Below are 26,086 nucleotides of genomic sequence, written 5' to 3' on the forward strand. Positions count from 1 at the left end.
TGTTTTTTGTATTGTACTTTGTAACCGTAACAACACTTCAACTAAAGTTTTTTCAATGAACTTGATAGGTTTGTATCAGTGCAACTTAACCATAACGTCTCTTTAACATTTTTTCAGTGAATTTCATAGTTATTTATTAGTGCAATGTAACCATAGCGTCCATTTAACAAAGTTTGTTCTGTGAATAACATTGGTTTTTATTAATTCAACTTAACCATAATGCCCCGTAACAATGATTTTTCACTGAATTTCAATGGATTTTTTGCAATGCATACTGATGTGTGTCATTTACAGCAGCACATGCTGGGGCTTTAAGTCATGGCTGAATTGCCTAGGGAATGAGGCTAGCCCATGATCCCAGCACCCCCGATATCCACTGCACCTAGCCTGCATCCTGGTCCAGTGTCCACTATACCCCCATTATGTGACCAGTGGCCATTGCTCATGGCTTGCAACCATGGTCAGCCTGCACAATCCATGGGGCATGGGCTTCATCCATGCCAAAGTCCCCAAAAGCAAATCAGAGTAGGCAACCCTATTGCCACTCCCAGAATGTATTTTCCCATTCAAGCACATACCAAATTTGAACATTTTACCAACTAGTTGGTCCCTGCTGGCCATGCCCACTTTAACCCCATTGCCGTTCCCAGAATTATTGTTCCCATTCAAGCCTATCCTGATTTTCAAATTTGTATGACATAGCCGGTCCCTCGTGGCCCACTGCCATTCCCAGGTGGACATGGCCAGTGACCAGATTGTCCGGGGCAATGTCTTCAGCCATGACCCGGTCAATCTGGCCACTCCCACGGCCGAAAGCTTTGCCTCAGTTGCCACAGTGCTATCACAATATGTACCTACATCATGACACTTTTCAAAAAATAAAAGACTGACATATTTGCAAAAGCATGATTTCAGGCCTGCGTTTTATTTTTTTATTTGTGTCAAAATGTAGGTATAAAAGATTAGTGATATAACTTAGCCTCCACTTAACAAAATCCATTCAAACTTTGCACAAGCATTCAATGTTGGGTGGATAATCAATTTGCAAACATTTGTGCATATACGTCAAATGACACCAATGGTATAAGCCATCAAATGTTGTTCGGACCCCCCTCTAATTTTGCCCCCTCTTGATGAAATCCCACCAAACATTGTGAAAACATTCAAAGTTGGGTCTAAAATTGTTTTCCACAAATTTGTCAAACAGCACAAAATTCATAAGCCATTCAATCATTTTGGTATGCACCCTCTAACTTTGCCCCTCTTGGGGAAACGGCACCAAACACTGGACGACCATTCAAAGGTGGCTCTAAAACTATATCCCAACATTTCATGGAGTTTTATTCAATGGTGCCAAAGTTATAAGCCATCCAAAAACTGCTCTTCACCGATCCGGTAATGCAGAAATATGCATGGATGTCCTCGAACTTTTGTCAAGTTCGTGAACATCACAGGAATGTCTATGAACGTCTAGAGGGCGCCAGAGAGCTGACCAAGATGGCTGCATCTCTGTGAGCTCCCTCGCAGCCCTGAATGAATCCTGACAAATCCTGAGTGTTCCGGATCTCTACCACTGCAGTCCTGCAATTATCTCCGCTGTCGGAGCCGTGGCCAGAGCAAAAGTGGAAAAAGAACCGAAATCTGAGTCCTTAACTCTGCAAACCCTGCCCTGCGGTCCTGCAAGACGAGAGAGGCCCTGTCCGCCTTCAAGAACCCAATGACTTTCCCTGAGACGGCCTGGATATAGCAGCCCGCCCCCATGCTAGAAGGCGGCGGTGCGCAGAATCACACCGGCTAGATGGGCTTATGAGGCGGCGGCTATGTGACAGCCGGACCCGCCTCTGCGCAGGAGAACCAGCGGCAGAGGAACAAAGAAAACAATCCCGGGCCGGGCGGGGCTCCCACGCTGTGGGGCCAGGTCAGCCCACTGACTGGAGTCTGTTGCGCCCGAGACTGCCCGGTGGACCTGCCCGATAAAAGGCGGCCGCTGGGAGGGTCTGTCCTGGCCCAGAGGCAAAGCGGAATATGCGGAGCAACCGGGGAGCCTCCGGAGTGAACCTGAGACAGGATGGCGCCTTGGTCCCGGTGCGGGAGCACTGGCTGTCTGTCCATGAGTGCCCCCAACCAGAGACACACTCCTTCAATAAACAACGGCGAAGGGCCAAAGCTATTGGGTCAGAAGCTGTGGGCGGAGCAGTGTGAGGGCCGCGACATCGGCGTGGCAGACCCGGCCGGGCGACCCCGAGATCCATCACAGCACCTCCTGGGACGAGCCCCCAGAGGTGACATCCATGGAAGGCTGTTGAACTAAACAACGAAAGACCACAATTCTACACTACTGGGCAGGTACAGTGCCTACACATATCTGTAACCCACATATATCAGCTGTACTCCACGACTGCACCATGCGATAGAATCCTGCATCCACTTACTGGTACACGGTTTTCGCCGGGCCGCTACGAACTTGATAACTCAGCGTCTGACAGAACTGTATGCCGCACCGAGGGCCCCACCATTTCTGAACTAATAAAACAACTGTGTGTGGGAGTGCAGATTCAAACAATCACTCTCACTATTCACAAGGGGAAGACAGCTGGCTTCTGAAACATAAACACACCACAGCTAAAGTCCTACAGCACAACTACTAAGATCGCATCTGCATCCTCTAGCTCCACGGAAGCATTGGATCACTAAAGAGAACGCTGGGAGTACCTGCACTCTAACCCGGCATTAATCACCACACCATATACCGCCTGCTTGGAGCGTCGCCCTTCAGCCAAGAGCAAACGCCTCACAAAGCGCAAACGCCTATCCCGTGCACATTATTAAGGGCCTCAAATGCTGCTAAATAACACTAATTAATGAAACAGAATGGGAAAGGCAGACAAATCGCAGAGGAAACTAAACCTTGAAGCCGGATCAGCCCCCAAAACGCCCAGGCTAAATGAGGAACCGGAGCCTATGACGGAACAGACAAACCATGAGGAGGTTAGCTCCCATCCCACAGATATCAGGGAACACCTTCTTGACCTGAAAGCTGGGATAGAGAATCTCAACAACAAGATGGATGGCCTCTCCTCCAAAGTGGACATGCTACAACACCGAGTGGATAGTCACACTGAACGCCTGAATGAAGTGAAGCAACGCGTGTCCAATCTCGATGATGACACGGTGGCCCTAACAGACAGAGTGGCAACACTGGAGACCCAAATGATATCGGCCAACGCACGGATTGAAGATTTGGAAGGTCGCTCCAGGCGAAATAACATCAGGATTGTTGGACTGAGAGAACACCAGCTACAAATGAAAATGGAAGACTTCGTGGAAAAGATGTGTACAAATCTTTTTGGGACGGAGGCCCTGTCACACCTATTTGTCATCGAGAGAGCCCACAGAATCCCATCAACTAAGCCCATTCTGGGAGCTGCCCCCCGACCAATCATCGCAAAACTACTCAATTACAAAGACTGCGACACAGTACTCTGACTCGCAAGAGAAAAAGGCAAGCTGCATCATGACAGAGACAAGATACATTTTTATAGAGACTTCTCCCCCGCAGTTCAAGCCCAAAGGAAATCCTTTATAGGCCTTAAACAAAGACTCAGGGAGAACCAAATAACCTACTCAATGCTCTTCCCCGCACGGCTCAGAATACAACATGGAGGGAGAATTAATTTCTTTCAGACACCAGAAGAAACAAATGCATATCTGGACCAGGCAGGATGCAGCAAGTCAGACTCTGGCCCCACTCTCGCTCAGAGGGAAAGAAACCAGAGAAATCCACCATAGCTAAACAAAGCCAACGGAAGAACGACCCATATGCAGCGGTGGGCTCTCCTGAATGTAACATTGGGGCTATACCCCAGGGCCGCGCAGCTTGGGAAGCTCCTAGCGCCCCTTGCACAGCAAAGTTAATGATTATCAGTTAAATGTTAAAGCAACAGAAATCGAAGAACAAGCAAGTTGGGGGTTGCACGTGTGTTGGGAGGAGGTTTCTGTTAAAGTTAATAGTCACTGAGTCAAAGGGGACCCGTTGTGTCCTACATGCACCAACTACAGACAGTCCGCCCCACGCCCGACACCGCCTTGGTCCATCCCACAGAAGCCCTTTTCCCAAAGACCAGGCCTTCCTTCACAACACCCGAAGAGGGGACACACTTGAAAATACAGGCAAGAGGTCAGCCACAAGCTCAGCGAAAAAACCCAAACGAAACATACAAATTTAAGTTTGCTACATGGAACATTAAGGGCGGCAATCAACAAGCTAAAGTGAGGAAAATAACTCAATACCTCCGACGTCATAAAATCGACGTTGCTCTTATCCAAGAAACCCACTTGAGCCCCACCTCTGAAAACCACTAGGCCAAGGAATGGGGCTGCCATAGATACTTTGCATCTTTCTCTACATACACCAGAGGCGTGGTGATCCTAATCAGTAAATCAACACACTTCAGACTCATGAACTCAAAAAGATACGGAAGGAAGATCTGTATTAGTACACGGAGTACTTGATGGAGAAGAGGTGCTATTAGTGAATTCATACGGCCCTAACATAGACAGCTCTAGCAAATTTAACTGGGTGACAACCCACCTGGAAATAGCGGAAGAGACCCACAATCATTTGGGGAGGAGACCTCAACACCCCACTTGACCTGGTCAAGGACAAATCACACAGCAACATGCTCCCCTGCTCCAATGCCAGCCAACAAATCACAGAAATATGCAGCAGAGTGTATGACCTTCCAGACATCTGGAGACGCAAACACCCCGACACTCAAGAATACATCTACTTTTCCTGGGTACACAAAATGAGCTCGAGACTAGACTACCTTATTGTGTCAGATGGAACCCGCCTACAGTGGGGGAATGCCAAATCCTTCCCAGGTCCCTATCAGACCATTCAGCTGTGACTCTGGAATGCATCACGCCCCAGTCAACCAACGACATACCCCATTCGAGATTTAAACCCTGAGCTCTCCAGGATCAAGTTTTCGCAGATGAACTCCTACAAGAACTAACTTACTTCATTCAGACTAATCAAGGGTCAGTGTCCTCAGCAGGGACTCTCTGGGAAACCCTAAAGTGCTACGTCAGGAGTATTTGCTTGACCAAAGAAAATGCGATCCTGAAACTAATACGGAGAGAATTGGATGCAAGTGAATTATGCCTTAAAGAGCTAGAACGTTCTCTCACACTCACTGACAATCCGCTAGCACTCGCAAAGATTAAAAAGGAACTAGAAACATTCAGAAGTGCAGCCGAGAGAGAAAAACATTTCTGGCTAATCATCACAGGATCCGTCAATATGATGAGGGGCAAAAACCCAGAACACTACTGGCCCAGCTCATAACCGCAGACAGGAAACCTACAATGGTGGAATCAGTCATAAATTACAATGGCAAATACGTCTTCACAGCCAAAGACATTGTTGAGTCATTCCACCGATATTACCAAAAGCTATACAGCTCAGATTACACTTCAGACACTACGGCACTAGCGCAATACCTGGATACACTTGAACTATACAGGGTAGATGCCGAACTTAGAGAACCACTCAATGCACCCAGCTCCAAAGCAGAGATCCTCAAGGCGATCAAGGAACTACCAAACATGAAAGCACGATGTCCTGACGGACTGACAGGCGAGCTCTACAAGCACTTCGCGGACCTACTTGCTCCAATGCTCCTACAAATGTATGATGAAGCCCTGGCTAACGGTCAGCTGCCACCCACACTCTACATGGCTTCCATAATCCTCCTCCATAAACCCGATAAACCCAAGGATCAATGTGCATCGTACAGACCAATTTCCTTAATAAACCTGGACAACAACATTTTAGCAAAAATACTAACCAAGAGACTACTTCCCCTAATGCCAGCCCTAGTCCTAGCAAATCAGGCAGGATTCATCCCGGGAAGAAATACATCCTTTGGCATTCATAGAATGTTAGGTGTAATGGAAGCCCTTGACCCAACCTGCCAAGCTGCGGAAGTACTTACTGATGCTGAGAAAGCATTTGACTCGGTAGAATGGCCCTTCCTATATGCAATCCTCGAACACATGGGCCTGGGCAAACACTTTATACAATTAATCTCTATCCTATACAAACATCCCACGTCCAACATTGTCCTCGGGTCCAATCACTCCACGAAGATATATTTGCAAAGGGGAACTCGACAAGGCTGCCCACTGTCCACATTACTATTTGCTCTGGTAATGAAACCTCTGGCCTCAGACCTCAAGCTAAATCATCTTCACAGAGGCCTAGGACCCCACAACATGATCATATCACTGTACGCCGATGATGTAGCACTCTTTCTCAGAGACCCCAATGAGAACTCGAACCCGGTGATGCGGGTAGTTTTGAGATTCAGACACTTCTCAGGATTAAAGATAAATAATTCTAAATCAATCATTTTCCCACTAACAGCCTCAACTAAGGAGTTTGTAGATGATTACGGTTTCCGGTGGCAACACACAAAAGTCAGGTACCTGGGCATCTTCATGTCGAGATCCAATGAAGACATTCTACGAGACAACTACGAGAGAGTCGTTGACACTATTCAAAACAAAATTATCAGATGGAGATTACTCCCACTCACTCTCTGGGGCAGAGTTTCGCTGGTTAAGATGGTCATCGTACCCAAACTACTATACCTCTTTATGAACATCCCTCTACTACTAACCAAAATGTTCCTAGAATGACTCAAGAGCATGATACTCGACCTCATCTAGGCAGGAAAAGTGGCAAAAGTAGCACACAGCATACTAATCCTCCCGGTGAGACAAGGAGGTCTGGCCCTACCAGACATGGAACGCTACTACTGGGCTGCCCAAGCTCAATATCTCAGTCACTGGTATACCAAACATTTCATTAGACCGCACGTCCAAATTGAAAGAACCCTGGCAACCCCTCATCTACTACGAGCCATTATTTTCGGTGAGTTTACAGCACCTCAAACACCAATTAACATATTATATGCAACTTACACCACCTGGAAGAAGTTAGCACAAAAAAATGGAATCCAGGTCAGATACTCCCCACACCTTCCAGTTAAATTCATTGCGGGTATCCACGTCACAGGAGAAAGAGTCTTTCACCAATGGACAGAAAAGTTGTAAATTCATACGATGAGCGATCTATTCCCAGAAGGAACCTTTCTTTCACAGCAACAAGCAAATGCCATGGGTGTCAACAATGCACTGGATGTCTTCATCTATTTTTGACTACGACACACGCTACAGACCTACATCCGCACATTTCCACTACAACCCCCAGTCCGGCCTCTGCTGGACAACATGATACAAGCTCAAGGGGAAGGTCACTTAATAACCACCATCTACAGGTCCCTATTTTCAGAATCCAATCCACCAAATCCGAAAGCGAAAAGAAGGTGGGAAAAGACACAGAACACCTCGATCACAGAGGAAGACTGGGACTATATACTAAACCTCACACAAAAAGTAGCAATAAACAACAAAATTCAAACAAACACATTTTAATTATCTGCATCAAATATACCTCACTCTGGCGAAACTGCACGCACAGCGAGACACGATTCCTGCAGATTGTAACAGGTGTGGACATCCAGATGCTGACTTTCTTCATCTATCTTGGACCTGCCCCACAGTGGCCATATTCCGGGAGGCAGTGCTGGATAAGACCTGGGCAATAATTGGCACTGAGCTACTCCCTGATCCAAAACTGACAATGCTGGGAATGACTAGGGGTATCCCAAGCACAACCCAGAAATTAACAGATCTTCTATTAATCCTGGCACAAAGATGTGTGGCCTGCAGCTGGGGTAAAGGACCACCACCGAATTTCCATCGCTGGCTCAAAGACATTGCATATTGCCAAGACGTGGAGACCAGCTTTATTAAGACTTTGCCACTGCACACACGCCCTCCTGACATTTGGGAACCATACATAGCATATTTTTGTTATCTACATCTGACAATCTAGACTCACCAACCTTGTCCCAGAATGAGAGTCAGGAACCTGCACCCACTTAGAACTCCACTATACCAGATGAGTTTAAAAAAATAAAAAAATAAAACACTAATAAGGGAAAGGATTCTACCTGACGAGATCCATGTTTGAATTTTATATGTGATGGTCACGCGCCGGAGGAGGGCGGAGACTCAAGGGACGGGGACTGATGGACACTGACGGTGCACAGTTTGTTTTCCTTTTGTGTCGTTATGGATTGTTATAAGAAAACCAATAAAGCAAGTTTAAAAAAAGAATGTCTCTGAACGTCTGAGATGTTCACAGACATCAGAGATGAAAAAACACCCGATTTTTGGCTTTTCTTGACCATATCCCATCCTATCCTCATCACCTTCCCATAGATTGCTTCATTTGTTTGACAAGTGTAATGTTGTGTTTTTTAATATGTTTTTTACTGCAATGTCGGTGGACTATGGGCACAATTTGCAAAGCAAACATGGCGCCCATTTAAAAAGTTTTGACGCACCTCACGTTTTTAATTGTCCAATCAGCGGCCGTGTACAATGTCTGCGAACGGTACACAGCTCACTGATTGGTCCAGAGGTGTCAGCGGACACTGAATCAGGAAGTGAGTCTGCAGACGTTATGCAGATATCACACACTTGTTTTACTTACATTTTGGGCATTTAAAAAAAATCAACTTGTTGGATTAACACCAAATTTGCAAGAGCATGCTTTTGGCACCAGCCACCACTTTTTTTTAGCAATTTTGGTGCAAATCCGTCCAGCGGTTTGTGCTGTAGGCACAAGCAAAACCTTTTACCATTCATGGCTATCCGGATTTCAAAGGTTTTGGGACCCCCCTATAACATTGACCCCCTTTGACAAATCCACTGAAAACTCAGAGGTGGCCACATACCTTTTTTGCAAAGTTTTGTGCACATTCTTCAAATGGCGCCAAAGTTATACACCGCCCAAAAACGACTCTTTCTATGGGTTGAGCAACTTAACCATAACTACAGGGCCTCTACTGCATGGCCTGTCATTTTTTTAACTACTGTATATACATAATATATTATGTTACAAATTTCTTACAAATATTTGCAGCAATCAGCCAGAATTTATGCAATGCACACTTTTAATTGATTAAATTGCCGTAAAGGTAAAGACATTTATAAAATGTTACACTTAAATTTAAAATTTCTTGTTTTACCAAAAATTACAAATGAAAGATTCACAAGTACTGATCTCATGCATGTGTAGCCATTTAATGTTTTATACAATGTTCTCCTTGTTATTAAGTATACTGAAATCACATATGTACCAGTGTGGGGGCCCTAAACATATTTTAATATACCTACTGAGTGTCTTATATCTGATGCCATCAGTGATGTCCGTGGACCTTTTGTGGTGATTTTGTTTCTTTCCTCCTTATTGCAGTTTCTCTGTATGTGCCTCAAATTTCTATGCATTTTGGCTATGCATATGTATTGTTTGTAGTAACACAAGTGTGTAGTGAGTCTTGAATTGCAAGCTATTAATTCCAAGTTTAATGTTAGTCAACATTCTGATAGGATTGCATTTATTATTTTACTGGCCAATATTACCATATTAAGAATACTATACTTCTATGGTGCATGCTGCACCCATTGCCTATGTGTATGTATTGTTAGGTTCCTGTATTAACAACAACACTCCAATATAATGTGTGTTTAGATGAGTACATCTTTTTAATACAGGAAGCAGGTCATGAGAGGTCTCCCGATCACACCCGACATCTTGTTAACAACATTATAAACTCAATCGCTTGTAGGGATTTTCCATCCAAATTAATTTGATATGTGATTTCATCAGTGATGTCATTAATGATATTTGTGATGTCATCTTTAATGTCCCGGGTGTTAGTCTTAGCAGTGCATGGTGGTGGTGCGAGTTATGGTTGCTTAGCTTATCATAATTGGTGAATTTCTTTGGGGTTCAGTTTTACTTGTAACCATAACATCCCTTTAACAATGTTTTTTCAGTGAATTTCATAGTTTTTAAATAGTGCCGCTTAACCATAACGTCCCTTTAACAAAGATTTTTTTAGGGAATTTCATAGGTTTTATAAGTGCAACTTAACCATAATATTTTTTTTATGTAGCAAACAACATAATGGAATAGACCAACCACAAACCACAACTGTACACCTTATATCATCACCTCAGTATAACTATACATACAGACTCACATACACCAGGTGTTTATTTGAAAACAAGCTCATACTAAATAGAAAGTACATTTTATTTATTTCTCTATCGCCATTCATGATATAAACAATTCTTATAAGCAAATGCACTTTTCTTTTTTTTTCTGAAATGGCAAGCACATTTGAGTGGTTAGAAGAACATTTCCCAAAAGAAGAAATGGTATACAATACATCTTTTAATATATATATAAATAATGTAATTTGTACAGACCTCTCTGCAATAAAAAATCTTTTTTTCTTATACTAGGTAGTTTTCACGAAGACAATACCCCAATTTATGTAAGCAGAATCCGAAGAATCACAAAGGGAAGCACTATCCCCAAATGCACATAATGAAATCATGATGATGTCTAAAAAACTGGATGAAATCAGTAATGACGTTAAGGAACTTTTAAGATATGTCAAAAATCATGTGATTACAAAAGTTTATTATCACTGTCCTTCTTGCACCTGTGCCCCTTGTCCCCAGCATTCAGCCCCATCAAATTCCCAAAATGTAAATGAAAGCCACTCTGTTGAAACATCCATCCCCTCCTCCCCTGATCATTATTGTACAGACATTTCTAATTCTCCCATTTATGTTTCCCATTCCGATACCCCATCCCTTTCCTAAAAAATTTATCTTTTATAAATATCTTTGTATGTTGTTCTGTCATTTCTTTTTAAAACGCCCAATAATAGTACGCAGACACTAGGACTGGCTGTGGATACCTCCATTTTGAAACCGGATACCCCAGACTGTCTGTGGTGTCTGCATACACAACGGAGGTGCCTCTGAACAGGCGCAGTATCCAGACAAGTCCAGTTTTGCATGATGCACTTTTAATTAGTCTGCAAACAGTGTGCCTTTTCTACGGGCAGCCACTGCCTGTGTCCTGTCTCTCCCGCCCGATGGCTGTCCGCAGATGGCTGTCATGGCCACGGATGTCCCTGGACGTCATCATGTGACCGCACCCATGCAGGGTGATGGCCTGTCCGTGGACGGTGTCCACAGGACCATAGACAGTTTTAAACTGCATTTTCAGCCAATCTAGGGTGTTTCAACTTGAAACTTTACCTTTCCAGAGCTCCAAGACTCATTCTTGGTTGATCTGGTAACTTCTTACAACTTTCCCAGGCCTCCATTTTGACTCAGTAGTCTTCAGAAAGTTGTGCGGACCACAGAGAGCTCCTCTGAAGGGGCCCACTCATTACATTTCCTCATTCTAAATCTGGATATCCAGGAGAGAGCATCTGAAGTGACACCTGCTTTGCAGACCACCTTTATTTGCAGCAATGACTTTGCTCATTACCAACCCTCCTTTCCAGGGTCCACCACCACCACAACAACCTGGAAGGCCTGGAGAGGGGAACAGGCATGGAGATACAGATGAGGATCAAGAAGAAGATGAAGATGAGGTAGAGGAAGTCCCTATCTCCAGTTCCCAGAGTGAGTCTTGGTTGTGGCAGTTTTTCACCATTGTTGGGGATGTACCAAAGGCTTGGGCAGCCAAGGTAAGATGCACTGAGTGCCACGTCATACTCAGTCATGGAAAACCTGGGCTGCACTCCTACAAGACGACCTAAATGTGGCGCCACACCATATACAACCTACCCCATCTTCCTCAACTGCTCCTGTTACCACAAAGGATACTCCTTTGGGGCAGAGGATCCCGGTGACCACCTCACGGGCCATTCAGAATGCTGTTGACCCTTAAATTTCCGAAGGTCACAGGTCTATGTTTGTACTGCGAAGCACAGATCTGTAGGGGGGAGCAGTTTTGAAGTGCTTTCAAGTCTGTGGTCAAGGAGCACGAGAAACACTGCCACCTACCTTAAATTTAATTTAAGGCCCGCCAAACATATTTCTCTGTCCACCTGCTCCTCCGTCCCTGTGGTTGGTGCAGCTTCCCTCCCTCACCTTACCTTGCCTTTCCTAAAAAAAAGCTTGAAAAAAGCCCCAAAAATGACAAAATCTAAAAAATACAATACAATGGTTCCTTTAGGAGCCATCTTTCACAGTTAAAAGATAGAATTGCAACAAACAAAAAACATCATAGGCCCCTTTGTAGACTGCATAGTTCGCAGCCAGTGCAGTAGTACACAGACATCAGAAAAATTCCAAGCGTGGGGTGGGGAAATGGAAATACATTTAATTAAAAGAACTATTTTTTCCTCTTTACTTTTAGATAATTTTAATAGTTTCTTTTATATTCAAAACTAACAAAGATTCTACACAACATAATTATTTTTTGTAACTCACAAAAAAATGCTTCTAATTTAGTTTTGTCTGTTTTTCATTTTTATTTAATGCAACGTCTTACAAATACTCGAATACATTTGTGTTAACAAAAACTGCTTCCAGGCATTTTGAAAGTATTCCAGAACAATTTGATTCCCCACATCAGTTAGATGCTCTCCATCTCTTCGAAAAATGTTCACAATATCAAATAAAATGTTTTCATTATGATAAAATATCATGCCAACATATCCCAAAAAAGCACATACAGCTTTATTCACATTGCGCCTTGCTTTTTCCATTTGCAGTCAAAATACATTTGAACATATCCACATTTGTCTCTGAGCAATCTGAGAACAATACCTTTTGAATTTAGAAACATTTCCATCAACTTTACAAATGTGTACTTCATTGGAACTGCAATGAAATTCCAGCAAGTAGCCCAAACTTTCCCCTCCACAATAAACAACAATACTATCTGGATGTTTCAAGTGATTCATATTCTTACAAAACCGGAGTAAGTCCGCCCACTTCATTTCTCACATTCCATGCCATGAAGCTTCCAATTCATGAAATCCAAGATTTTCAGCCAATCCACAGTGCTCAGAAAAGACCTTCAGCCAATGGATCTAAGAGTCCCCCAAAATCCATACTTTCTGCCTCCTCAAAGGTATAGCCATAGCCATCTTCAGTTCTCTCACCAGACAAACTCGGTTCCCAGTCAATTGGTCGAAAAAATTTGGTCGACAGGACAATTGGTCGACACCATTTGGTCGAATGCCAAATGGTCGAATTTTTTTTTTTTTTTTTTTTACACTTTTTTTTTTTTTTTTTTTGGGGGGGTCCCCCCCCCAACCCCCTTTTTTTCTATTTTTTTTTTTTCGACACACGAAAACCCACAAAACACATATATATATAAAAAAAAAAAAATTCGACCATTTGGCATTCGACCAAATGGTGTCGACCAAATGTCCTGTCGACCAGTTTGCTGTCGACCAATTGACTGGACACCGACAAACTCCTCTTACCCTCTCTTCCTGTACACCACACCCCGGAAACCTGATTGGTTAATCCCCCAATGTCCGCGGACACCATGACTGTCTGTGGTCTCCGTAGTTCCCTTTCCATGCCTTTATTCACAAGCTTCCTCGCTTTTTCCATTTCTTGACTTGATGCATTTGGTTATCTCCATATTTGCTCTGGATTAATTGGATTAATTACTGGATTAATTGTAGAAAAAAATAATCTGCACAGTGTGAAACAGTTCCATTAGGCTGTTCAAGAAATACTTAATGGCAAACTGTAACAATGCAGCAGTCACATGGCCCAAAACTGCTTCCTCAACAATGCACATTAATAATATATGGCCATTGAAATTGAGCCATACTCTAACAAAATGATAATAAACTCACCCAGTTTACCCCAGAAACTGTATACCACCTAATTTACACTCCCTGCAATCCGATAGTAGCAAAAATGCCACATGATTCACCATATTCTTTTAATATATTCATAGCACAATCTCCCACCATCCACACATGTTTCTTCTACCTAGCAATAGCCACAGACATTTTCCCTGCACTCAACAAACAAAAACCTGCTACCCTCTCTTTCTCTAAAGCACACCCAGAACACCTCTTTGGCTAATCCCCACAGTCCCTTTTCCATGCCAGGCATCCTTGAAAGACCCAGATGTAGCACATGCCATCCGTGTACTACTGCAGTGTCCGCGAAACTGTAGAACAGCGGCAGCCCGTCTACCCTTTACACTTTCATGTTTGTAACACTCCCTTATTGGCTGTTTTCAAACATTCACACATCCATCAACCAATCACATCCAAGAACTCTACACCTAACCCTGTCAACTCAGTTCACACTTCAGATGTACACTTGAACCCTGAGAGTACATGTCTCCTGTTAATCACAGCCATCTACATGAAAAACTACTGTGAAACTCCCCTACATTTATATTTCCAGATTCAACAACATCTGCATCTAACAATACAAAGCACAGGTATGCTTATAACTTTAAAAGTTTGTTGTGCATATATAGGGGTCCTGCTACTTACTCTGTAATAAGCGTCTCCATAAGCACATTTTCTTTTTTAACCACTCCAGCAAAATCCTTGCATTGCAGCATTCAGCAACTGCTCCCACCAAACAGCAAATACTTACAATGCTGTGAATTTTTAAATGTTTCTTTTTAGGAGCAATTTGATGAAAGTTAAAACATCCATATGTCCATTTATAGCAGCACTGCGTGTCATTTTTTGTAACAGAAAGAAAAAGCAGATACAAAACATGTGTACAACAATTCTAAGTGGCACTATTTGTGTGCAAGTTTAATATGTTAGCAGTACATGCACACCTGCCAACATGACTCATTCCAATCTGTGGGTGCTTATCAAGTCTTCATTTTTTGTTTGCATTCTGTGACTTGAAATTCCACTAAAAAGATTTACAAAGAAAAGCAGACCTACTAAATGAACCTAACACTATGTCTACCAGTGTTAACATAGCCATTATAAACCAGTCCCAAAAATGTATTATACAAAATCGTTCTACCATAAACTAACAAAAGCTGAAAAGTCCTGATCTACACTTAGAAACTACTGCAGGAGACTTATCCTCAAAGCTCTAATTGACAGCGCATTTCTACTAAAGAGAACATTGTTTATATAAATTACAAAAAGTACTTCTAAACATGTGCAATGTCAATATAGATACTGTTTCAAACTTCTGTGAATGGATTCACACAAGCAGCACAGAACCATATTTCAATGAAGAGGCTTATAAACAAGAACAATAAAAAACTATTACCATAGACAATGATGGCCAAGGCTATGAAACTGTAGGAGATGCCATTATGGCAAAGAAACCCAACAAACCTTCAACCAAATATTCCTTTCACCCAAACAAACCATCCAGTGTTCAAATGGACATGCAGTTCAATGTGTAACATACGCCAACAATCCTTTAAAGATTAATGACATTTCCTAAATCACTATCTGAAACTGACAGACAAAAGTAAAATGAAAACTTTACAAACCGTGGACTTTTCTTCAGTGCGCACCCACACTGTACTTCGAGGACATTAATTAGCCTACATTTTAGGAACTGCTTGCAAAAGCACCTTCCACCACACCATAATGTTAGCAGTACACCATTCCGCTATACGGAATCTTGTGCATAAGCTATACTATGCAAAAAGTCCTTCTCTAGAACTGCCACATTTAAATATCATCCTTCTACATGGAACAGCCAGAGACTCCTTCAAGAAAAAGAGCACATCCAAAGTAAATACTTTGGAACTGAAGTTGACTTAAAACATTCAGTAACTTCTGAAAACATTACTGAAAACCTCACAAAAACCAAACTCTAAACAAACACATACAAAAAAGAAATTGCTAAGTTTCAAAACACATCTGCTGAAATAACAGACCAGGTATATGTCTGCTGTCACAGAACGTTTTATAAAAAGAGCACAAAAATACTAGATATGGCCAACAAAATAGGGGACAATGAGGAATTCCGATGGTTCCAATTATCTTTAGATCTAACAGCAGAAAATAAATACAAAATAACTGACCCCTCAATAGTTTGCATGTACTGTAAAACAAAGCTTGACAATAATCAAATGCTGCCATGTGCTATCATTAATAACATTCCCACTTCCAAAGGCTCTCCAACAACTTAACTTGTATGAAAGCATTGTAATCCAAACAGTACATCAATTTTGATCTATAATATGTTTTCAACTGAAAACAGCCAAATTACCTCCATCTGAGTCAACAAAGGGCATCTGTGGCAAAGTAGTATATTTGCCATTAGATCATAAAGAAAATGTAGAAACCCTAGGAGTACAATGACCAATAGATCAATCTTTGATTGTACTAGTTAATAGTGTACCAAAAAATTACAAAAAAAATTGGCAACATCCAGTCAGCTTAAACAACGTTAGACAAGCTCTACAATATCTGAAAGAAAACAATGAATACTACAAAGATATAAACATAGAGCAAATCTAAAGTGAAGCCACCCACATAATTCAAGATTAACCAGCAGCTGGTCAATTTGAATGTGCAGATCCAGTTACTGCAGCCAACATTTTAGACCAGTAAACAATTCACTCACTACACTCCAAACACACCATAGAAGATGCATTAGAAACATACCAAATGCATCAAGCCAAAGGATCCCCAATGAACGTAAGGGAAAAAAGTATAGAAGCACCTTCTTTTCCTCTAATCTTTCCTACAGGAAAAGGAGGAGGACATGATGAAAGGTCCACACAAATGAGTGCATCAGAATATCACTCTTTATGAATGTATTCTGAAGACCCCAGATTCAGACAAAATGTAGAATACATTTTCATCCTCCTGCTCAAAAGTGAACTAGCAACTCTGTTATGGAGTTGGACACACATTAAAAATAGGCTCTAATTTTTAAAACATGTCCACTACCCTACTGCTTAAGAAAAATAAAAGGCAACGATGAAGGTTTGCAGTCAAGTATCACAAATCTCTTGACAAACATGCATGGTACAAAAGAATCCTGGTTCTGATGTCATGCTGATGTATATTGTTTGCTAAGGAACCTAGGCTCACCCACATGGTTTGTTATGTTAAGTTTTGCAGAGTACGCATGGGATGGATTTCACGACTACTTACACACTGCAAAACAAAATAAAGATGGAATAGATATAAAAACATGAGGATAACTCTGTTCTCTTGAGCCTGCCAATGTATCAAGGTACTTTCACCATCGCTTCATTGCCATGCTGCACTTCATCTGCAAAAAAACCACTCCTCCATTCGGAGACGTGCAACACTTCTTATGGAGCAAAGAATATCAATCAAGAGGAGCACCACACATCCACATGCTTTTGTGGATAAAAGATGCTCCCAAATTTGGCCATGACAGTGATGCCACTATTTTACAGTTTATTGAAAAATACATTACCTGCGACATCCCTTCAGAAACCACACATAGTGACCTACATACACAAATCTTACGCTTCCAAAAACATAAGTGTGGCAAATACTGCCAACATAGCTAAAGAATAAAGGTAAATACTATACCAAATGTTGCTTTGGCTTCCCTAGACCAGTTTGCAAAGATTGACAAGTAAATAGGTTGAGGTGTTCTGTTAGACACAGTGTAAAAGGCAAATCCCTTAAAAACACATACAACATTAAAAGGGATGAAGCATCCAAGTACATCAATGATTACAATGCAACCATTGCTGTCGTCTGGAGTGCAAACATAGACATACAAAACATTGCTGACAATTACACTACAGTTGGAAAATATGGCACAGCCTATCTCACCAAAGCTGTGAAAACAGAGCTAAAAGACCTCTGGGATGACATATCATCTGACAAAACACTGTCACAAAGATTTTACAGCTTTGGTATAAAAATGCTCTCCCATAGAGAATGCTCATCCTACAAAGCTGCAGACTGTTTAACAGGTACAGCCTTATATGGCAAATCTGAACACATTGTCTGACAAACCTTAGTCCAGCTTCATCCCAAAAAAGAGGACTAAAATACTACTAAGAGATAGAAACAATAGCCAAAAATGATCCCAACAGCCAGGACATTTAAAAAAAACAATTTAATTGACATATACTACCCAAACATAAGTACTGCTTTGGACACATGTGCCTGTATGCCATAGCCCAAAACTACTGTCACACCAGATGAGACAACTGCCAAATATTCAGTCCCAACTTGAGAAATGAAGCATAGTAAACCTTACCAAACCCAGCCTAATTAATCATATAAAGTTATCATTTAAATCTCTGCAACATAGAGAACTATATTAAATGGCCCTACTGCAACTTTGTTAACCTTGGAGAAAGAAGAAGAATTATTAGGTGACTGTGACTCATTGATGCTGCATTTTAAGCAAATAAAAGCAGTATAACAAATGTCAATTTAAAATAATACAAAGAAATGTTGGACAATGAACGCCAACAAGAGGAAGCAATTTAAGCTCAACTAGATAGACACTCCTGAGGGCAGTCCACCTTCCCTCACATGAAGCCAAAAACCACTTGGAGAAACACTCATTCTAAATGAAGCAGAAATAGCCATGGCTGCGGTAGAAAATATCATGTATCAATATAAACAATCTAAAGACCTTTCAGTGCTCAAATCACAGCTAAATGATGAACAACTCACCATATATCTAGAAGTCACTGAAGAAATTGAATATGGTTTTAAACACAAACCTAAAACTTGTACCTGTCAAAATTATACATTTTCTTAATTACAATTAGCCACACAAAACTTACCAAACAACAACTTTTCGGCTGTTGTAAGATCCCCCACAGGTCTAGCTTCCTACAACATAGGAGGTGTAACTTTACACTGACTACTACTCCTTCCAGTAGAGTACCAAAACTAATTAGAATACTACTAATTACCAGCAGAAACTGCTACTGAAGTACAACATAGAGAACTATATTAAATGGCCCTACTGCAACTTTGTTAACCTTGGAGAAAGAAGAAGAATTATTAGGTGACTGTGACTCATTGATGCTGCATTTTAAGCAAATAAAAGCAGCATAACAAATGCCAATTTAAAATAATACAAAGAAATGTTGGACGATGAACGCCAACAAGAGGAAGCAATTTAAGCTCAACTAGCTAGACACTCCTGAGGGCAGTCAACCTTCCCTCACATGAAGCCAAGAACCACTTGGAGAAACACTCATTCTAAATGAAGCAGAAATAGCCATGGCTATGGTAGAAAATATCATGTATCAATATAAACAATCTAAAGACCTTTCAGTGCTCAAATCACAGCTAAATGATGAACAACTCACCATATATCTAGAAGTCACTGAAGAAATTGAATATGGTTTTAAACACAAACCTAAAACTTGTACCTGTCAAAATTATACATTTTCTTAATTACAATTAGCCACACAAAACTTACCAAACAACAACTTTTCGGCTGTTGTAAGATCCCCCACAGGTCTAGCTTCCTACAACATAGGAGGTGTAACTTTACACTGACTACTACTCCTTCCAGTAGAGTACCAAAACTAATTAGAATACTACTAATTACCAGCAGAAACTGCTACTGAAGTACAACATAGAGAACTATATTAAATGGCCCTACTGCAACTTTGTTAACCTTGGAGAAAGAAGAAGAATTATTAGGTGACTGTGACTCATTGATGCTGCATTTTAAGCAAATAAAAGCAGCATAACAAATGCCAATTTAAAATAATACAAAGAAATGTTGCACGATGAACGCCAACAAGAGGAAGCAATTTAAGCTCAACTAGCTAGACACTCCTGAGGGCAGTCAACCTTCCCTCACATGAAGCCAAGAACCACTTGGAGAAACACTCATTCTAAATGAAGCAGAAATAGCCATGGCTACGGTAGAAAATATCATGTATCAATATAAACAATCTAAAGTCCTTTCAGTGCTCAAATCACAGCTAAATGATGAACAACTCACCAAATATCTAGAAGTCACTGAAGAAATTGAATATGGTTTTAAACACACACCTAAAACTTGTACCTGTCAAAATTATACATTTTCTTAATTACAATTAACCACACAAAACTTACCAAACAACAACTTTTCGGCTGTTGTAAGATCCCCCACAGGTTTAGCTTCCTACAACATAGGAGGTGTAACTTTACACTGACTACTGCCCCTTCCAGTAGACTACCAAAACTAATTAGAATACTACTAATTACCAGCAGAAACTGCTACTGAAGTACAACATAGAGAACTATATTAAATGGCCCTACTGCAACTTTGTTAACCTTGGAGAAAGAAGAAGAATTATTAGGTGACTGTGACTCATTGATGCTGCATTTTAAGCAAATAAAAGCAGTATAACAAATGTCAATTTAAAATAATACAAAGAAATGTTGGACAATGAACGCCAACAAGAGGAAGCAATTTAAGCTCAACTAGATAGACACTCCTGAGGGCAGTCCACCTTCCCTCACATGAAGCCAAAAACCACTTGGAGAAACACTCATTCTAAATGAAGCAGAAATAGCCATGGCTGCGGTAGAAAATATCATGTATCAATATAAACAATCTAAAGACCTTTCAGTGCTCAAATCACAGCTAAATGATGAACAACTCACCATATATCTAGAAGTCACTGAAGAAATTGAATATGGTTTTAAACACAAACCTAAAACTTGTACCTGTCAAAATTATACATTTTCTTAATTACAATTAGCCACACAAAACTTACCAAACAACAACTTTTCGGCTGTTGTAAGATCCCCCACAGGTCTAGCTTCCTACAACATAGGAGGTGTAACTTTACACTGACTACTACTCCTTCCAGTAGAGTACCAAAACTAATTAGAATACTACTAATTACCAGCAGAAACTGCTACTGAAGTACAACATAGAGAACTATATTAAATGGCCCTACTGCAACTTTGTTAACCCTGGAGAAAGAAGAAGAATTATTAGGTGACTGTGACTCATTGATGCTGCATTTTAAGCAAATAAAAGCAGCATAACAAATGCCAATTTAAAATAATACAAAGAAATGTTGGACGATGAACGCCAACAAGAGGAAGCAATTTAAGCTCAACTAGCTAGACACTCCTGAGGGCAGTCAACCTTCCCTCACATGAAGCCAAGAACCACTTGGAGAAACACTCATTCTAAATGAAGCAGAAATAGCCATGGCTACGGTAGAAAATATCATGTATCAATATAAACAATCTAAAGACCTTTCAGTGCTCAAATCACAGCTAAATGATGAACAACTCACCATATATCTAGAAGTCACTGAAGAAATTGAATATGGTTTTAAACACAAACCTAAAACTTGTACCTGTCAAAATTATACATTTTCTTAATTACAATTAGCCACACAAAACTTACCAAACAACAACTTTTCGGCTGTTGTAAGATCCCCCACAGGTCTAGCTTCCTACAACATAGGAGGTGTAACTTTACACTGACTACTACTCCTTCCAGTAGAGTACCAAAACTAATTAGAATACTACTAATTACCAGCAGAAACTGCTACTGAAGTACAACATAGAGAACTATATTAAATGGCCCGACTGCAACTTTGTTAACCTTGGAGAAAGAAGAAGAATTATTAGGTGAATGTGACTCATTGATGCTGCATTTTAAGCAAATAAAAGCAGGATAACAAATGCCAATTTAAAATAATACAAAGAAATGTTGGACGATGAACGCCAACAAGAGGAAGCAATTTAAGCTCAACTAGCTAGACACTCCTGAGGGCAGTCAACCCTCCCTCACATGAAGCCAAGAACCACTTGGAGAAACACTCATTCTAAATGAAGCAGAAATAGCCATGGATATGATAGAAAATATCATGTATCAATATAAACAATCTAAAGACTTTTCAGTGCTCAAATCACAGCTAAATGATGAACAACTCACCATATATCTAGAAGTCACTGAAGAAATTGAATATGGTTTTAAACACACACCTAAAACTTGTACCTGTCAAAATTATACATTTTCTTAATTACAATTAGCCACACAAAACTTACCAAACAACAACTTTTCGGCTGTTGTAAGATCCCCCACAGGTTTAGCTTCCTACAACATAGGAGGTGTAACTTTACACTGACTACTGCCCCTTCCAGTAGAGTACCAAAACTAATTAGAATACTACTAATTACCAGCAGAAACTGCTACTGAAGTACAACATAGAGAACTATATTAAATGGCCCTACTGCAACTTTGTTAACCTTGGAGAAAGAAGAAGAATTATTAGGTGACTGTGACTCATTGATGCTGCATTTTAAGCAAATAAAAGCAGTATAACAAATGTCAATTTAAAATAATACAAAGAAATGTTGGACAATGAACGCCAACAAGAGGAAGCAATTTAAGCTCAACTAGATAGACACTCCTGAGGGCAGTCAACCTTCCCTCACATGAAGCCAAGAACCACTTGGAGAAACACTCATTCTAAATGAAGCAGAAATAGCCATGACTACGGTAGAAAATATCATGTATCAATATAAACAATCTGAAGACTTTTCAGTGCTCAAATCACAGCTAAATGATGAACAACTCACCATATATATAGAAGTCACTGAAGAAATTGAATATGGTTTTAAACACAAACCTAAAACTTGTACCTGTCAAAATTATACATTTTCTTAATTACAATTAGCCACACAAAACTTACCAAACAACAACTTTTCGGCTGTTGTAAGATCCCCCACAGGTTTAGCTTCCTACAACATAGGAGGTGTAACTTTACACTGACTACTACTCCTTCCAGTAGAGTACCAAAACTTATTAGAATACTAGTAATTACCAGCAGAAACTGCTACTGAAGTACACAGAATTCTGAAACAAATGAAAGTGCTTCTAATAGATGAAGTAAACATGGTTTCCAACCTCATGTTGACTTTAATTCACCTCAGAAGACCTAACAACCGACTACGAAGAACTGTTTGGAGGAAAACACAATATTGTTTTCATAGACCACCGACAGTGAACACAAGTAAAAGGTTAACCATTTTTCAAAACATTTGGACACAAACAATTCTGCAACACACTCTGCAGCATTGGAAATGTAGATCTCTGGCAACATTTTCACTACAGAGAACTAACTCAAAAAATGCATCAGTCTGCAGACCTCACCTATGCTAACATTTTAAAAAACATTAGAACTGGTCTGCTTACTAAAAATGCAAAATCCATCTTAAACAGTAGACTAATCCATGAGCTATATGAGCAAAACACATCTTCACCTGATGCCATGGAACAATTAACTCATCAAAATATAATATGTATGACCTTAATGCCAACCCTTGCAAGCTGTAGTCAATTCAACGAGACAATGTCAAAAAAATAAATGCAACCCATACTGCATATCAGCTGCACTGACAAACTAGAAGTGCATGGCATGACATAACCTATGTATCAACAAGCAACAGCATGACTAAATAGCTTATAAAAATCTATCTCCAACACAGCTGGATTGGAGAAAATATTAACTTTGTGCCTAAACTGCAGATTAATTCCAAAACATAACCTTGACGTAGAACAAGGTTTAGTTAATGGCGCAATTGGTTCAGTTGTTGGCTTCCAAAATATCCACATGACAACAACATTCAGTTTGTGACCATTGACTTTGACAAACTTACACAAGTAAAAACAAATTGCATACACAATAGCATGTTTCCTTTTTTCAAAGACATGCACGTACGCAGAGAACAATTCTCTCTCTCTCTCTCTCTCTCTCTCTTGCATATGCTGTCAATAGTCACAAATCGCAAGGTCTAACCCTAAATCTCACATTGATTGACATTGGAAGCACAGTCTTTAAAGAAAGTCTGAGTTACATAGCACTTTCACGTCTCTGTTAAACAAAGTCTGATGCAAACAAAGTCAACGCTAACATTCATTGCATCCTAGAATACAACAGGCTACGTGCACTGTACACCCCATCTAGATATGTACTGTGTACCTCAAAAAAGAAAACCTTTAAAAGAAAACAAATACGAACAGAAACTATAACAGATTTCCCAACAATACCACTAAAGAAGAAACAACCAACTCTTTCTCTGTCAAATAATACAACCACATAACTGTCTAGCAGAAACTCAACTGCACATCTGTCAGAAAACAAAATACTCTGCAGGCCCATCAAACGATGCACAGACAGAACTCTCTGGTCCATTTAAATTAAGCAACTCAACTGGAGTAAGTTGCTATGCAAATGTAGCAATCAATCTTCTCTTCCAATTGCCAGCAATGGTTCAGAACATTTACTTATATGCTCATCTTTCATAGAAATGCCACAAATAATCCTGACAGCACTTACAGTGTCTCAGGTATAAGCAAGAATTGGACTACTGTGCAGGAATGGTAACATTTACCATACACACACAAGAATATCCTAAAGAATTCCTAACATACATACTACAAGTACTGGAAACCAAAAACATCCCTATAAATGAAATCTTCCAGATTTCATACATGTAGAAACATACATGCACTCTCTGCAACCATGTTTCACAAGAGTACATCCCTAACAACGAATTTCTATATGTATTCATCCCAAATTGTGAATCTGTTCCATTTCACCAGCTTCTGCAGAATACGCATCATAGCATATTATGCCCTTTTTGCAGTTCAGACAATCTTTCCACCATACACATAAACTCACATTGCCAATATGTCATACTAATGCTTCTAAGGTGCGATGCACATGGTACCAAAAATAACTGTAAGCTCACTAGCTTTATACACACCAATTGTACTACAATCACACATACCATATATAGTTCAATTATATAATTCCACCATATTCCAAACACTTTATACTCCCCCTGCATTACCTTTAATTACCAGACTGTGGTGGTTGTGGCCATCGGCCAGATTCTTGGGGCCATGGCCTTACAGTGAATTTCAAGGGTTTTGTTATACCATAGTTTTTTTTACAGGCCACTAGCCATAGCCTTTGGACTTGGCCAGGTACATGTCCCAAAAATATGTTTCTTTTGGACCCAGTAGGTGGCAAAAGCCTTTGGCCATGGCCACTCTATATGTATTTTGGCCAAACTAGCCATGGCCTTTGCCCCTGGCCAGTGGGCACAGCCCTCAGCGCACCTACTGTCTCTTTGAAAACACTACCTTTGTTTCCACACACTAGCCGTAGCCTTTGCCCATGACAATTGGCTCCGCCCTTTGGCCATGGTCCCTTTACATGTTGCCCCAATAGCTTTCTGTATATTTCTCCAATATGTTTCCTAAATGGTAAAAAATGTGCCCACTAGCCATGGCCTTTGGCCAAGGCCAAACCACAAGGTTTCTTTGGGGCACACTAGTGAAGGCCGTGTCCCCTTTCCGTTGCACCATTGTGCACATTTGACACAACAAAACCATTGAAATTAAGCAAATGTGGGAAATCAATGTTCTCCCGTTGATGTGCCCCATAATGCAATGTCCCCCATAATGCCATTTTGTATGTCATTGTGAATCACTTACCTTATAATATGTATATGCTCATGTGCTCATGGGCTTTACAATGGGAATGCACAGAGTTGAGCTTCCCACATCTGCTGATTTTCAGGGGTGATGTTGTGTTAATTCTGCGCAATTTAACTGCAGCTTAACTACGTTGTTTAGAGTTAATTTCAAGGGTTTTGATATACCATTTGTTTTTCACAGGCCATTAGCCATTGACTTCAGCTGTGTCCACTATATAGGTTCCCCCCAATATATTTCTTTTAGACCCAATACGTGGCCATTATATCTGTCTTTTGGGCCCACTAGCAAGGGCCCATGGCCCTAGCCAGTGAGCACAACCTTCAGCCGGGTACACTTTATATTTTAAAACACTACTGAGCCCTTAAAATCCAAAGTACTCAAACCCCACAAAGCCAAAAACACCTGGTTTTCTTAGGAGCTGATTCTGCAGAGAGTAAAGAGCCCTTGAACATCTGTGTAAAAAACACCCCTCTACAACTAACTCCCTGGCACTCGGTAAAGAAGCTTCACTCTACAAGAAAGCAGTGGTGACCTGCAAATCCAACAGTTACAATGACAGAATTGCTAATGCCAGCTACAATAGTAAAGAATTAGTTGTTTTCCTTTGAGAGTTTTAAAATCCCATCCCTCCTATTGCTGGTACACGCACTGATGAAAACTGGCGCAC

Source organism: Ambystoma mexicanum, chromosome 10, assembly GCF_040938575.1.
Source record: "Ambystoma mexicanum isolate Mex_15411 chromosome 10, UKY_AmexF1_1, whole genome shotgun sequence".
Lineage (NCBI taxonomy): Eukaryota > Metazoa > Chordata > Amphibia > Caudata > Ambystomatidae > Ambystoma > Ambystoma mexicanum.